The sequence below is a fragment of the Puma concolor genome, chromosome B2, assembly GCF_028749965.1.
Source record: "Puma concolor isolate L17-30 chromosome B2, mPumCon1.1.hap2, whole genome shotgun sequence".
Lineage (NCBI taxonomy): Eukaryota > Metazoa > Chordata > Mammalia > Carnivora > Felidae > Puma > Puma concolor.
In genome coordinates, this window is record NC_141671.1 from 65916969 (window position 1) to 65932652 (window position 15684).

At 35.5% G+C, this 15684-nt stretch overlaps 1 pseudogene across 1 annotated transcript in view; it reads right to left on the bottom strand.

Moving 5' to 3' along the window:
* Positions 1–11900: 11900 nt before the first annotated feature.
* LOC147581023 (archaemetzincin-2 pseudogene) overlaps positions 11901–15684 on the bottom strand; it is a 28726-nt pseudogene continuing 24942 nt past the window's right edge. The window contains exon 3 of the transcript XR_015251318.1: positions 11901–15100. The product of XR_015251318.1 is annotated as an archaemetzincin-2 pseudogene (transcript). The remainder of the gene's footprint in view (positions 15101–15684) is intronic.

Consider the following 15684-nt stretch of genomic DNA (forward strand, 5'->3'; position numbering starts at 1 on the left):
GTTTAGATCTGGACCCTAAATTAGTGAACAAGTCAGAAGGACAATAGAGAAAAGGTGCCTAGTGATGAAGAAAGGATCACACAGACTTCTTTCAAGTTCTCTGGGAAGCTCTCTCCTCCTCAGGGTCTACTATCTACTTCCAGCCCACCTCCCAGGCTTTGTCATATGTCTCAGTTCATTTGAGCTGCTGTGACAAAAATACCATAGGCTGACTGGTTTAAACAACAGACATTTATTTTCCATAGTTCTGGAGGCTGGGAAGTCCAGATTTGGTGTCTGGTGGGAGCCACTTCCTAGTTCACAAGTGGCTATCTTCTCACTGTAACTTCACATGATGGAAGGGAGCAAAGGAGCTTTCTGGGGCCTCTTTTATAAAGGGCATTAATCCCATTCATGAGGGCTTTACCCTCATGGCCTAATCACCTCCTGAAGGCCCCACCTCCAAGTACTGTCACATTGGGGATTGGGCTTCAACAAACTTGAATACTATAGTACAAATGTATTTTATTCTTAGGGCGGCTGGGTGGCTCAGTCGGTTAATCGTCCCACTCTTGATTTTGACTCAGGTCATGATCTCACAGTTTGTGAGTTTTAGCCCAGCCTCTGACTCTGTGCTCACAGGGTGGAGCCTACTTGGGATTCTCTCTCTCCCTCTCTCTCTCTCTTTGCCCCTCCCCTGCTCACCCTGTCTCTCTCTGTCTCTCTCTCTCTCAAAATAAATAAATAAATAAACATTAAAAATCTATTTTGTTCTCTGACATGAGGGAGAGATTAATTGGAGGTAGGCCTAGTGTTTTTTTCTAGCCCCTAACTAAGGACTATAAGACACACAGGGCACACTTACCCATAGAGACTGAACCATCTCTAATTGTAAGTGACATGGAATGATCCTTGAGCCTTTGATGGTCTCCTGGGACTCCTATGCTTCTGCCATCAGGCTGATTGATCATTGAAATTCACCTTCTAATCTTTATCACTTCAGCTTGAGACTCTGACACTTGTTAAATCACATAAGCTCTTGAAAGGATAAATACTTTCAAGCTGTCTTCAGTCAACATTCATTCATTTTGTCATCAGTATGGACTGAGCATCTGTTCTGAGTAAGGCTAGGTACTAGATTACAGGGATATGGAGAAGAACAGAGCAGACCTGGTCATCCCATTTTACTGACCTCAAATGTATAATTCTGGTCATTTATTGGCATTTATTGTGCAGATTTTGTAGTGGCATGGGCACAGAGAACCAAATGGTACTGGAATTTCCTGTAGGGGGGAAGAAGTCAAGACCAACCAGATAGGGCAAGAGCGTGGTACAAAAAACACCTTTCTGGACATTGCTCTAGAGCTAGCTGGCTTTTCATAACCGGCTGCTTAAATTCCAAGCAGGCATGAGAGACACTTTTTCCTTCTGCCACCTTCCTAAAATTTCCTTATTGTACCAAAACATATGTCATCCACTTTTGAGATGCAAAGCTTGGAATCTTACTCTGTGGCCTGAGGAAAAGAAATACCCTTTTACTTGGGGATGGGCACTTCTTGCTAATTGTTTAAAGACATATTTCTGTCCATAAGATTTTGAAAATAGTACCTAAATTGTTTATTTGGCATCAAGGAAAGGCATTTGGAATCAAGAATATATTTCTATTACAAATTTTAAAATGTTTAAAAAATACTTAGATGTCAAATCTCCTTAGTTGCCAAATTCTTGGTTCAACTTTCTCCTTATTTTCACTTAAATTGAAGGTTTTTCTAAAGACAGAAAGCGGAGTACTTCCTAACATACAATATTAGATTTTTGCATTATTGGCCAGTAAACAGGATATATTTTGGCCATAGGTGTTTGAGAAAGTAAAATCTTTCAACAAGTTTACTTTCTGGGGGAAAAAAAATCTGTTTTTTTAAGGATCAGGAAGGAAGGAAATGAGGACTAATTCCCTAGAAAAAACCCGACAAGCAGACTGCCTGTAGGACATGAATCCTTGTTTCCTAAGCACAGGCAGGCTGCTGAGTGTTTTAGATCCAGTGATTACACAATCTGTTATAATGTAAGCAGATATCAATTTTAAGCTCAAAACAGATTTTCCTAGTGTGTCATGTGTAAAAGCTCTTTCCAGATGAAAAATAAAAATCTGATTGTAGTTTTACTGTGAAATACTTTAGCTGAATAGAACTATAAAAGAGATTGATTCAGGTATGTTTTCCATTTTTCCATCACCAAAAGCATTTTTTTTCTGTATATGTGGCTTAGTTACCTGATTAATCCAGGGAAAGATCTCAGTTATGCTGGTGATTGTATTTGCATTAAAGTGGTTGAGAATTAAAACACTTTTTTAATGTTAAAATTGTGGTGTTACTTTCACGGAAAATATCCCTGAACGCACTGAATTTGGTTGTCTGTAGGCAAGATTTTAATTAGCAGTATTGTTGGAGAGTCAAATTCCTCTAAGGGCCTGGCAAAGAGGGCTGGGGCCTTCAATACCTTCATAAATTTACTTACCAGATTCATTTATAACATATCACAAGATTTATAGGAACTGTGCAAAGTATTTGGAACCAGCACTATTGCTAATTTCCAAAGAGAGGAATAAAAAGGCTTTGACCTAAGTTCCTGAAACATTTGTGTGGCTGCTATTTTGAATTCTAGAGATACTTTTGCAAAAGGTAAAGTGCTTCCAGAAAGACTCCCCATCCTGCAGCTTTATTTACTGACAGAATTTTGAAGTAACGTTAAATAATTTATAATTTTCAGCCACATTTAATTAATTTTCCACCTCATTACTATTTACAAGTGCTGTCTCATATTGAATAATGACTTTGTGTTGTTTGTTTGCTGGATACACCACTATGGTAAGAATAAAAGCTGCAAATTTGCAAATGTAAAGAAATGTTGTTTAAAGAACCAAAGAAAGGGGAGGGCCGTGGGGAGAGCTTCACTTATTCTATAGCCTTTAATTGTATAATTAAGAACGTTCATGAAAATTTGAAACAGAGGTTCTGAACCTGGCATCTGTGGACCGTACCTCAATTCTTAGGCTGCAGAGCCTCTGAATCTACTGATACTGTAAGCAGAATTTAAAATGTGCGTGCATATATGCTTTTTACTAGATTTTCTAACTTTTGTCAGATTCCCAACAGTGTTCAAGGTTCAAAAAACCAATTAAGAATTATGCTAAATTTTAAATAAAAAATCAGTGAAGATACAAATAATTTTTGGAAGTTGCCATAGGATTAATTTTCTCCCAAATGATAATTTAAGGATGTCGGAGAGCATCTCTTCAAATGAATATATTTATCAAGTGCTTATTACAAGGAAAGAATCTTTTTACTCTGCACTCTCTTGGTATAAAGTACTTGCTCTAGTATTTAAGGCATAGTATTTCCTATTGAATAATGACAGCCATTTGTAAAATTGCTGACATGAAAAAATAGAACAAACTTGCTATTTTACAGGGAATTGAACATTTTGGTTATCAAAGCATTATGTTATGTAATTTAATAAATATGGATAAGCAAATCTCCAGCAATTTAATGCAATCTTTCTCTGTCACTTTTGTTTAGCACTTCAGTTTCCCAATTGCCTTCATACCATCTTGTTTGATCTTTATGATTATATTTTGATGCATATGTAGCAGGATTTGTAATGCTGTTGTTGTCATAGATGAGCAAAGTGAAGTTATTGCATGAGTTGCCTATAGCTAATAGAAGCCAGGCATGTAGGTCATTTGACTTCTAAAATGTGTGTGTTATTGCACTGCAACATGTTGCCTTTCCATATGTAACATGACAGGTATTATTCTCACTCTAATAATTCAGATTATGTTGGTTATTTCTATGACTCATGTAATCACTGTGCAATTCAAAATAAAACCCCTCATGAATTAAGCCTTCTAATAACTTGGATTCTAAATTAGGTGACGTAGGCTGTCAAAATATTCTTTTCTAATAATAAAAGTGGTTGTAAAGCAAAGTTCATTGTACATCATGTGACATGTTGCAGGGTCATTTTTGGTCACATCAATAAAATCACTAACTTTGTCACCTAGTCCCTAACTTACCTAGTCTAACACTTTCTTATGTTTTGTTTGTATGTCACATATAATAAGAAGGGATGTTAATTTCTGCAAAACAATAGCACTAAATAAATGTGTATGGAATACAGATGTGGAAAAATTGCTCAGGCGATTTACATATGCTTGTTTTGTGTTATAAAATTATCAGTTTAGTTCAAAATCATTGATTGAGTACCTAAATTGCCAGATGCAGTGATGGATTCTATGGATACAATGGTATATATGATGAACTCTGTCCCACATCTCAAGGAATTTATATATGGTGGAGATTTGGATTGTGTCAATCCACATTTTTTTATATGCGATACTTGTGTGGTACATTTGTGTGAAGTAGTGGAAACCAGGATATCTGGAGATTGGTATAAATCTCTTTCCACCAACTGACTTCATATTATGGATAGAAGCTATAGAAGGTCCATGTTTGGTCCTTCTAGTTATTAGTGCTTTACAAAGATGGAAACTTCCCCTCTTGAGGATAGCAAGTTCTCTACTATGAAAGGTGTTCCAACAAAGATTTGATGAGCTCTTAGGAAGGATTGTAAAGGGGCATTAAATAGTAAGTAGTCATTCTAGGGACAAAGTTTTCTTCCAATTCTGAGGTCCTATGACTTGACAAATCATTTAACTCAATGCTGCCTTAAGTTTCTTTACCTTTCGAAATAAACTAAAATATTTTATCTATTTACGTTATAGGATGGCTCTCTAGTTTGACAAATATATAGTGGTGTAAAATTGCTGAAAATGAGTAATTAGTCTTGCAAATTTTTTGCTTACTTACAGTTTTGTTTTTTACAAAAGAAGAAAATCAATTAGTTTATATACTTCTGCAAACTAAAAAAGGCCCAGATTGGCTATTTCTTGATAGAATTTCTTGTTACTACTGAAAAAAATCATTAATACAAAGTCATTAAATTTACTTTTGTTATTAGTTTATTTAAGGTTATCTGGAGGAAAAATAAAAATAAATATTCATATAGTCTTTTTAAACAGCCTTATTATGGCCTATTATAATTTATATACAATAAAATCCCCCTTTATGACAAGTAAATAATTGTTAGCCAATTTATAGAATTGTTCATTCATAACCCAAATCTAATTTTATTTTATTTTATTTTTTTAAGTTAATTTATTTTGAGAAAGAGAGAGAGTACGATCAGGGGAGGGACAGAGAGAGAGAGAGAGAGAGAGAGAGAGAGAGAGAGAGAGAGAATCTCAAGCAGGCTCTGTGCTGTCAAGGTAGAGCCCAACTCAGGGCTCCATTTCACAAACCGTGAAATCATGACCTTAGCTGAAATCAGGAGTCAGACACTTAACTGACTGAGCCACCCACACCCCCCAAATCTAATTTTAGAACTTTCCATCACCCAAAACATCCCTCAAATCTATTTGCTGTTATTCCAAATCCCAGGCCCAAAGAACCACTGATTTGCTTACTGTTTCCATAGATTTATTCTTACTGGATGTTTCAGATGAATGGAATCATATGATCTAGTTTTAAGAGTATGGTAGAGGATCACCTATGTTATATGCATTCATATTTCATTCCTTTTGATTGTTGAATAATATTCCATGGTATAGATATGCATATTTTGCTGATACATTCATCACTTGATAGACATTTGCATTGCTTTCAGTTTTTTACTATTATGGATATCAGTGCTATGAACATTCATTTGCAAGTCTTTTTTGGACATTTCTTATAGGTAGGTTGGTAGATACCTAACAATATAATTACTGGAATGTATGATGAGTTTATGTTTAATACTTTAAGAAACTGCCCTGTATTCCAAAGTGGCTATACATTTTACATTCCCATCAGCAATGCATGAGGATCCTGGTATCTCCACATCACTTGGCTTTGTCAGTCTTTTTGATTATAGCAATTCTAGTTGATATGTAGTTATATCTCATTGTGGTTTTAATTTCCATTTCCCTAATGATTTGAACATGATACTGAACATCTTTTCAGTACTTATTATCCATATGTATATTTTTTAAAAATATTTATTCAAATATTTTGCCCAGTTTTAAATTGGGCTATTTATGTTTTTATTATTGAGCTGAATAACATGTTTATATATTCTGGATACAAATTCTTTATCCAATACATAACTTGCATATCTTTTCCCAGGCTGTGGCTTGTCCTTTAGTTTCCTTAACAGGGCCTTTTGATGAGCAGAAGTTTTTAATTCTGATGAAATCCAGTTTATTACTTTTATTCTGGGGAATTATGCTTTTGTTGTCTCTAATCAATCTTTACCTAAATTTGAATATCAATCATTTCTTGTGTTTTCTTTTAGACATCTTATAATTTTTGGCTTTACATATAAGTGTGTGATCTATTTTGAGTTAATTTGTGCCTGTAATGTAAGGTAAGATTTAAGTGCGTTTTTTCTTTCTTTTTTTTTTTTTTTTTTTGTTTGTTTTTACTTTACGTATGGAAATCCAATTTTTCCAGACTATTTGTCTGGAAAAAAAAAGAAAACAAAGAAAGAAAAATTGCTTTCTCCATTCAATTGCTTTTGTATCTTTGTTAAAAGTCTGTTGTCTGTAAATATTTGAATCAATTCCTGGACAGTCTATCATGTTTCACTGATCTATTTGTCTGTCTTTATTCTAACCCCACACTGCTTGATTACTGTAGCTGTATAGGAAGTTTTGAAATCGGATAATGGAAGTCCTCTTCTGTTGTTCTTTGGCAATTCTATGCTTTGCTATTGCAAATATTTGCTTTGGCAATTCTGTGATATGTCCTTTGCATTTCCATACAAATTTTAATATTAACTTGTCAGTTTCTAACAAGTTTTCTGGAATTTTTGATCAGGATTGTGTTGAATCTATAAAGTAATTTGGGGACAACTGGCTTCTTATTACTGAGTTTTCTGATTAATGAACAAGATATACATTTATTTAGGGCTTTAATTTCTCATTGTTTTGTAGCTTGTTCAGTGTACCAGTCTTTTATATCTTTTGTCAAATTTATCCCTAAAGAGTTCGTATTTTTAGATACTATTGTAAGTGACATTATTTTTTAAGTGTTAAATTCTGATAGTATTGTGCTGAAATATGTAAGTAATATTGTTTTTTATATATTCTTTTGAATCCTAACTTAGGTAAATGTAGTTTTTTGAGGTTTCATCAGATTTTCTACATAGATGATTACGTCTGAATAAAGAAATGTTAAATATTCTTTTCCAGTGTGGGTGCCTTACATTTCTTTGTATTTCCTTATTACACTGTTACACTGGCTAGAACCTTCAGTAAGATATTGAATAAAAATGGTTAGATCAGATGTCCTTGTCTTGTTTTTAATCTGAGGAGGAAAGCACTTAGTCTTTCACCATTAATATATTAGTCATAGACTTTTCCTTGATGTTCTTTATTAGATTAAGAGAGTTCCCTTCTTTCCCTACTTTACGGAGAGCTTTTATCAGGAATGACTGTGAAAAAGTGTCAGACACTTTTTCTGCATCTATTAAGATGGCCATTTAGGTTTTTCTTTTTTTTAAGTTTATGTATTTATTTTTGAGAGAGAGAGAGAGGGAGAGAGAGAGAGACATGATGGCGGGAGGGACACGGAGAGAGGGAGAGAGAATCCCAAGCAGGCTGTGTGCAGAGCCCAACACAGGGCTCAATCTCACGAACTGTGAGATCATGACCTGAGATAAAATCAAGAGCAGGATTCTTAACTGACTGAGCCCCAAGGCACTCCTTTTTTTCTTTACTTTTATAATTTTTTTAGTTAATATGGTGAATTATATTGATTGATTTTGAGATATTAAACCAACTTTGTACTCTTAGCATAAACTAGTTGGTCATAATATACTATGCTTTTTAGATATTGTCAGATTCAGTTTGCTAAAACTTTGATAGAAATTTTTATTTATGTTTATAAAGGATGTTAGTATAGTTATTTTTTCTTATAATTTTTTGGTTTTGGTAGCAGGATGTAGTATGGTTTGGGAAGTACTCTCTCCTCTTCAATTTTCCTGAAACAGTTTATGTAGAATTGATATTATTATTTTTTAATAATTGGTAATATTTACTGGTATGCCATTTGGGCTTGAAGTTTTCATTGTGGGAAAGTTCAAAACTATACATTCAACTACCTTAAAAGATATGTGATTATTTGTGTTATTTTTCACTTCTTGGTTGAGCATTGATAGTTTGTTCATTCAAAGAATTTGTTAGTTTCATCTAAGTTGTAGATTTTATTGGTATAAAGTTGCTTATGTCATTTCAATATTAATGCTCACACATCATCATTTTAATATCTATAGAGTCTATCCTTAGTAATACTTTATTGATCCTGATATTGATAATCATGTCTACTGTCTTTTTTTCATCAGTCAGGCTAAAGGTTTATTAATTTTACTAATTTTGATTTTCTCAAAGACCAGCTTTTGGTTTCACTGATATTCTCTATTGGTTTTTGTTTTCTATTTCATTTGTTTTTTCACTCTAAATTTATTATTGCCTTTATTCTGCCTATGTTGGATTTAACTTGATATTCTCTTTGTATTCCTTAAGATGGAAGCTAATAACGAATTCTTTCACCTTTTGTAGTTCTGAAGAGGACTTCATTTTGTCTTTCTATTGGATTCTGGGCATAGGATCCTGGGTTATTAGGGACTTTTTATTGTATTTTAGTTTTTTAAAGATGTTGCTCTATTTTAATTGTTTCTGATAAGAAGTTGATATTATCTTTACATTTGTGACTCTATAGGTAATGTGTCTATTCTCTGGCTGCTTTTAAGATTTTCCTTTTATCACAGGCTTTGAGCAATGTGATTATGATGTGAGCCTTGGTGTAGCTTGCTTCATATATCTTGTACTTAGAGTTGATTGAGCTTCTTGGATATGTGGATTTATAGTTTGCAACAAATTTGGGAACATTTTAGACATTTTTCAAATACTTTTTCTTTTCCCTCTGCTTTTGTTTCATTCAGGGATTTTGACTGAAATTGTCCCACACTCACTGATACTTTGAACATTTAAAAAAAATTCCTTGTTCTATGTTCATTTTGGTTAGTTTTTATTGCCACATCTTCAAGGTCACTGACTTTTTTCTATAATGTTTAATCTGCCCTTAATCCCATCCAGTGTATTATTCATCTCACACATTATAGTTTTCTTCTCCAAAAGTTTGATTTGGGTCTTTTTACAAAAACACTGTCCATATTTCTTCTTAATTTTAAATATATGGAATGTAGTCGTAACAACTTTTAATATTCTTGTCTAACAATTTGAACATCGATATCAGTTCTGGATCAGTTTTGGTTGATTAATTTTTTTTTCTCATGATGGTTTCTATTTTCTTGCTTCTTTACATGATTAGTAATTTTTTTATTGGTTCTCAAGCATCGAATTTATCTTGTCTAGATACTTTTGTATTCTTACAAATATTATTTAGATTTATTCTGTGACACAGTTAAATTACTTGTGAGCCATTTGATCCTCTCAGGCCTTGCTTTTCAGATTTGTTATGTGGAACAAGAGCATGTTTATTCCAAGTCTAGTTATTTACCACTACTGAAATAAGACCTATTTCAGTACTCTATACAGTGTCCTGTCAATTATGAGAATTTCCAATCTGGCTGCTATGAGAAAACATAATTTTTGATCTGCTATGAGCCACATGTACTGTTCCCTTTAATCCTTTTGGGTAATTCTTTCTCTAGGCTAGAGTAATTTCCTCATATTCATGCAGTGAACAACACTCAACTGAATACTTTAGGGGATCATTTGCCAGTATCTAGAAATCTCTTTTTGTGTATCTCTCTACTCTTTAATACTCTCTTCTGAGAACAAACTACCTTGGTCTCCCCAAAATAGAAAGTTGCCTGTCTCCATTTGGTTTTCCCCTCCCTGCTGCATCACCTGGAATATTTTTCAAGGCAGTAAACTGGGGCAGTCATAAGGTTAATCTCATTTATTTCCTATCTCTCATGGTCACTGTATTTTCTTGCCTGCGGTCTAGTCTTTTGAAAAACATTGTGTATATTCCACTCTTTTTTTGATTAGAGGGTAAATTTTGTCCTTAAAATCCCAACTTTGCAAAGCATAAGTCCCTCTCAATCTTCTTTTGTAATAAGAGTTCCTTATTTTCCAAGAGACAGAGCAAGCACTTATTTGGCCACACAATTTGGCCCTTACACATTTGCTTGCTAAAAACACAATTTTCTAAATTAATCTCTTGAGGATTTTTTTTGATCAATTTTCTAAACAGTGGTAAAACATCTTTTCTTTAACCCCTATTGATCCTTTTAAGAACACAACAATTTAATTGATAACATTCATTTTATTGCACAGTTTTCAATTAGTCCTGGCAGGTTTCTTTTCTCTGCTTTTCTCCTTTATAACTCTACTGCAGTGTCGGCACAGACGCCCTATTCCTTCTGGCAAAGATGCCTCTGTGCAAAGTTTTTTTGGGATGACTAGCCTAAAGATGGTTTCTTCCAGCTGCAGTTTAAAGTGTTAGGCTGAAGAGAGAGCCTAATTCATTTGATTTCTGATCTCTATGATAGCATATCCCTCCCTAAGCAGTATGAGAGTCAAGGTCAGCTGCAGCTAATCATCACAGGATTTGAACTTCAAAAAAATGGAAATAGAAGGTTTTCACAGAGAGCCCTTATATCCTTTTGCTTCCTTTCCAAGACTTACAAGAGCACTTTTTTTTTCAATCTCAGGGCAGAATGAAATCATTATTCAGTCTTATCCTAAGGGGGTAAGAATCTAACTAAATATCCATTTAAAAATATTTCCTTTTCTTAACATGTACATTCCTCAATGGATTTTGTGAGGATTACTGAGCTCCTGTTTTTGTTTCTGTTTTTCATTTTTCCTTTTTGTAAAATAGACTAGGCTCCTTAGAGGAAAGTAATTCAATAAAATACTTGTCTAAAGTGTGAGGTTTAGAAGACATCTGTTTAAGAAGGCTAGACAAGGAGGAAAGGGAGGAAATGACTTAAACATCAAGGACCCTACATACAAGCATGCCCACTCATTTTGTGGATGAAGACTTACTGGCAAATCTATTAGGCCTGCAGAGAAAGCTTTGGGCTCTGGGCCAGGTTGCCTGGATTCAAATCCTGGTTCCTCTCCTTACTGGCTGAGCAATCTTGGCCAAGTTACATAACTTCTCTGTATCTCTATTTCCCCAGCTATAATTTGGGGGGGGGGGTGGTAGCACCTCTTTTTTCGGTTTGATATGAAGATAATTCAAGTTAATATTTATAAAGCACTTAGACTAGTTCCTGGTGCCCAGAAAGTACTATATAAATATCATATAAAATATGCATTTTAAAATATATTTACTGGGAAATATAACTATCTGCTGACCCAAGAATCACCCCCTGTTCAGAACTGTCATTTTATGCAAATATTATGAAGGTTGAGCTCTATTGGGAAATGTAATTCAAATTTCTATAAAAGTACTTGCGTAGAAAAGTTTCTTGTCTCGTACTACAATAAATTAACAAAGCATTTTTTCATCAAAAATGTATTGAAGGCTTCCTGGATATTAAGCACAATGCAAGGTGCTAGGAATTTAAAGATGAATAAAGCCTGCATTTCACTTAAGGATATTACAGTTAGCAGGGGCGCCTGGGTGGCGCAGTCGGTTAAGCGTCCGACTTCAGCCAGGTCACGATCTCGCGGTCCGTGAGTTTGAGCCCCGCGTCAGGCTCTGGGCTGATGGCTCAGAGCCTGGAGCCTGTTTCCGATTCTGTGTCTCCCTCTCTCTCTGCCCCTCCCCTTTTCATGCTCTGTCTCTCTCTGTCCCAAAAATAAATAAATGTTGAAAAAAAAAATTAAAAAAAAGAATATTACAGTTAGCAAACGAGTAAATGGATAATTTTAAAACGGTGTGCAGATGCAGTAGCAAGATTATTTCTAAGAAGTACCTGATAAAAGTTTGTAACCAAGGTGTGTGTGTGAATATGGGGCAGGACTTGGGAAAGTAGGTCAAAGAAAACCTGCTGGAGTTGGTGAGTGTAAGTCAATCAAGCCATTAGAAGAAAAGGGTGTTCCTGGCAGAGGGAGAGAAACAGCATTGTGGCTCAGGGAACAAAGCCAGTCATATGTTCAGCACTGCTGGAGCTTAGTAAGAAAGCGGCTCTGCAATTTGATGAACATTACCCTTCTTTGCTAGCAGCTTTTACTGGTGATCTCTTTAGATAGGGCAGTGTTGTCTTTAAAGAGCTAATAAGCAAGAATGGAACGGTGGTTGCTAGGGTGGAGGCTGGGTCCTGCAGGTTGGCCAGATCCTGTTGGGTCATTCTAGGCTCTGGAACTGGACTCAAACTCTGAAGTTCAGGACACAATTTTATTACTTCTCTGAGAGGTGAAGTGAGTCACAGGGTTGATACATAATACCTAGATTCATAAGACAATGATTTTCAAGCAGATATCATATTATGAATACACACAGAACTCTAAATCTTACACAATAGCAAACCTACCACATGGTCACACTACTTCCAGTTCTCATTGTGTTGGGCAAATCCATTTAGGAAATCAGATTAGAGATCAGAATGCTGACTGGCCAGCATCATAACTGAACAAAGATCATACACATTATTGGGAGACATGTCCAGCAATCTAGATTAGTGGAGAACCCACTTTTTTTCAGTCTGCAAACATCTCTACCTCAATGACATATATCATCCCATGAGGATGAGAAAAGTATCTTTCTGGAGACAACTGAATAAAATTTGATAATTTATTGCTTCATGGTTTCCTAGTTTTAGAATTGTGTAATATAATGGACTTATTTTAACATGCCCTTATCTCTGACTAGGATATTACAATATACAATAAGATACATTGATTGACTTAGCAACAGCTTTCTCTAACACCCGATTCAAATTATGTATGTTATGTTGTATTAAAGAAACACTGTGTTCTTCTTCTTTTTTTTTTTTTAACACTTATTAATTTTTGAGAGGGAAGGGGGAGGTGGGGCAGAGGAAGGGAGACAAAGGATCTGAAGCAGGCTCCCTGTCATGAGCGCAGAGCCCCATGTGGGGCTTGAACCCCGACCTGAGCCGCTTAACCGACTGAGCCACCCAGGTGCCCCTAAACACTGTGGTCTTCTTAATTGGATATGGGGAGGAGGGGGTTGCTTTGTTTCTCGACAAAGAAAAAATTATAAAACCTGTCCCATTGTAAGTTACTACTGTAGTGTTGATATCATTCATCATCTGTTGATTTTTTTGTTAGGTTTCAAGGGATAATTTTGTCTTTACCTCATATCTAAAATCAGAGTTTTTTGTTTTTGTTTTGTTTGGTTTGGTTTGGTAGCTAACTGCTTACTAATTATAGCTTTTACATGTACTTGTAGGGCCAGGCAATGAAAGAACTGCTTAAACATGCATCTCTGGGTAAGTAAAGAGTATTAATGATAAAAACCAAAATACTATAAGAAAGTTACTATTCCTCTTTTGCAAACTTCTGAAGCAGAAGAGAAAAACCTGAATGTACTATATTTTCATTTCTTTTTTTTTTAATGTGCAAGTATTTATTTTAATTACTCGTATATGAAGGTCATTATTTTTGGACAACAGCAAGGCATTTTGTTGTCCACTCTTTCCATTCCCAAAGGCATCCACAGGTTTTGGTAAATTCCCATTATCCTCGCGACTGTGTTTCATACTAACTGCAGGGCTGTCAGCAGGTTCATCATCAATCCACCTCCCCAGTGCTTTGTACACTGCAACTTGCATAATGAGATAAAGGCAAAGATTGAGGGAGTGCCAGTCAGCTCCTTCCAAATGGTTGCAGCCTTGCAATAGGCATGCGAGCCACTGGCAGTGTCAAAATCCAAATGCGTGTCCAATATCACGGGTGAAAGTCTTCCGGGACTGATGCAGCGAAACACTAGTCACTTCGGGAGTACAACTGTTATCAAAAACTAAATAGTCACTTGAAGATATTTTCTGTGGCTTGTTCACTTTGTCTTCATAGCATGAGTTATATAAATCACTGCCATACCTGGCAAAGCTGAATATCCCCATACCATCTGTCAAAGAGGCCTACCCAAAGACAAAATTCCAGGAATCTCTTGGGTAAAGATCAATCATTGTTATTCCCACAATACAGAAGACATCTCCAGGTTTTTTCTTTTTTAAGAACTTTGGGATGTGCCCTGCATGAATTTGTAGGTTCTGTGTGTTATCATTGACTCTAAAAGAGCTCCTCCTTACAGAGACAGGAACTGGTTCTAGGAGTTTTACTGTCAAGCCATGGAAGGATGCTTCACAGTAGCCCTTGAGCCATTTAATATATTCTTCACTGATAATTCTGGTGTTTCCTAGAGATCCAAGGCACTGTATATAAATACTGCATTTCTCTAGAGAGAGTGCCTTTCTGAAAGGAGCACTGAAAAATTGCTTGAAGTCTTGGGGAGCCTCAAATGGGAGATGATCCAGTCTGATTGCAAATGCAAGGTAATAGGTCCAAAGAGATCATTGTCTGGCTTGAAGGTTTCATTCAGCAAACGCCATTTGCCAGGATCTAACTTCTAATACTGTGACACAAGTGTTGGGTTTTTTGAGATGAGAGTTGTTTTTTGCGTCTGTTCAGAGTGCCTTACTGTTTGTATAATGACAGGTCTCTTCCATTCACATCGTGTTCCTATGTAGAGCTGACATCCTTCCTTCTGAATGTGTCAAACAGCTGTTTCACCATGAGGCTTTAGGGAGGAAGGCTCCCATTGAAGTTTTTGCCTTACAAAGTTGGGCATGCCTGGGCAGGTTGGGAAAGTACTCTGCAGAACACCTTCACTCGCCTCCCAGCCGGGGCCACCCTGTATGCCTTATATTTTCATTTCTTAATTCTTTCTTTTTTGGTACGTCACTTAGGACAAATTAACGCTTTGATCTCATCAACATTTTCAAGTTACTGTCTTCCCATATGAGCTCATTGAATATTTTTTATGTCATTTGAATTTCGTAGTACTTTAATCATTAAGTCAGTAATGTTGCCTTGAGTCTTGCAGTATAACATCTACTATATGGGACAGATAATTATCTATAAAAAAAGTAGTTGGGGAAGTAAGATACAATGCATGAAAAAATATCAAATATTTTTCATTAAAAATCAGATAAAATTTGTTTTACTTGAGAATAAAATTATTCATGAAGTTTGAAAAAGAATTATAACAAGGATTAGAGCAGTTAAAATTTAATGATTCGGGTGGGACCCAATTTAACAAATGTGTAGGTTAACCAAGTGATGACACATGAGACATTTTAGAAAAGGAAAAGTATGAGAAAAAGCAGATAGAAATGAGAAAAGTGTGTGTGTGTGTGTGTGTGTGTGTGTGTGTGTGTGTGTGTGTGTGTTGTTGAAGAGTAGGCTATAATAAGAAGTAGTCCTATTGGTGGGGGGAGTGTTCCTGTTATGAAATACCGGTAAATATATTTGAATGGGTAAAAAATGCTACCATTTATAAAGTCCTTACAATGTGAGGTGTCCTGCATAAGTTATCTCATTTCATTCTTAATCAAAAACCCGTGAAGTAGGTACTACTGTTCTCATCTCCATTCTACAGATGAGGAAGCTGAAGCTCAGTGCCTCAGGTCACACAGCCAGTGAATAATGGAGTCAGGTTT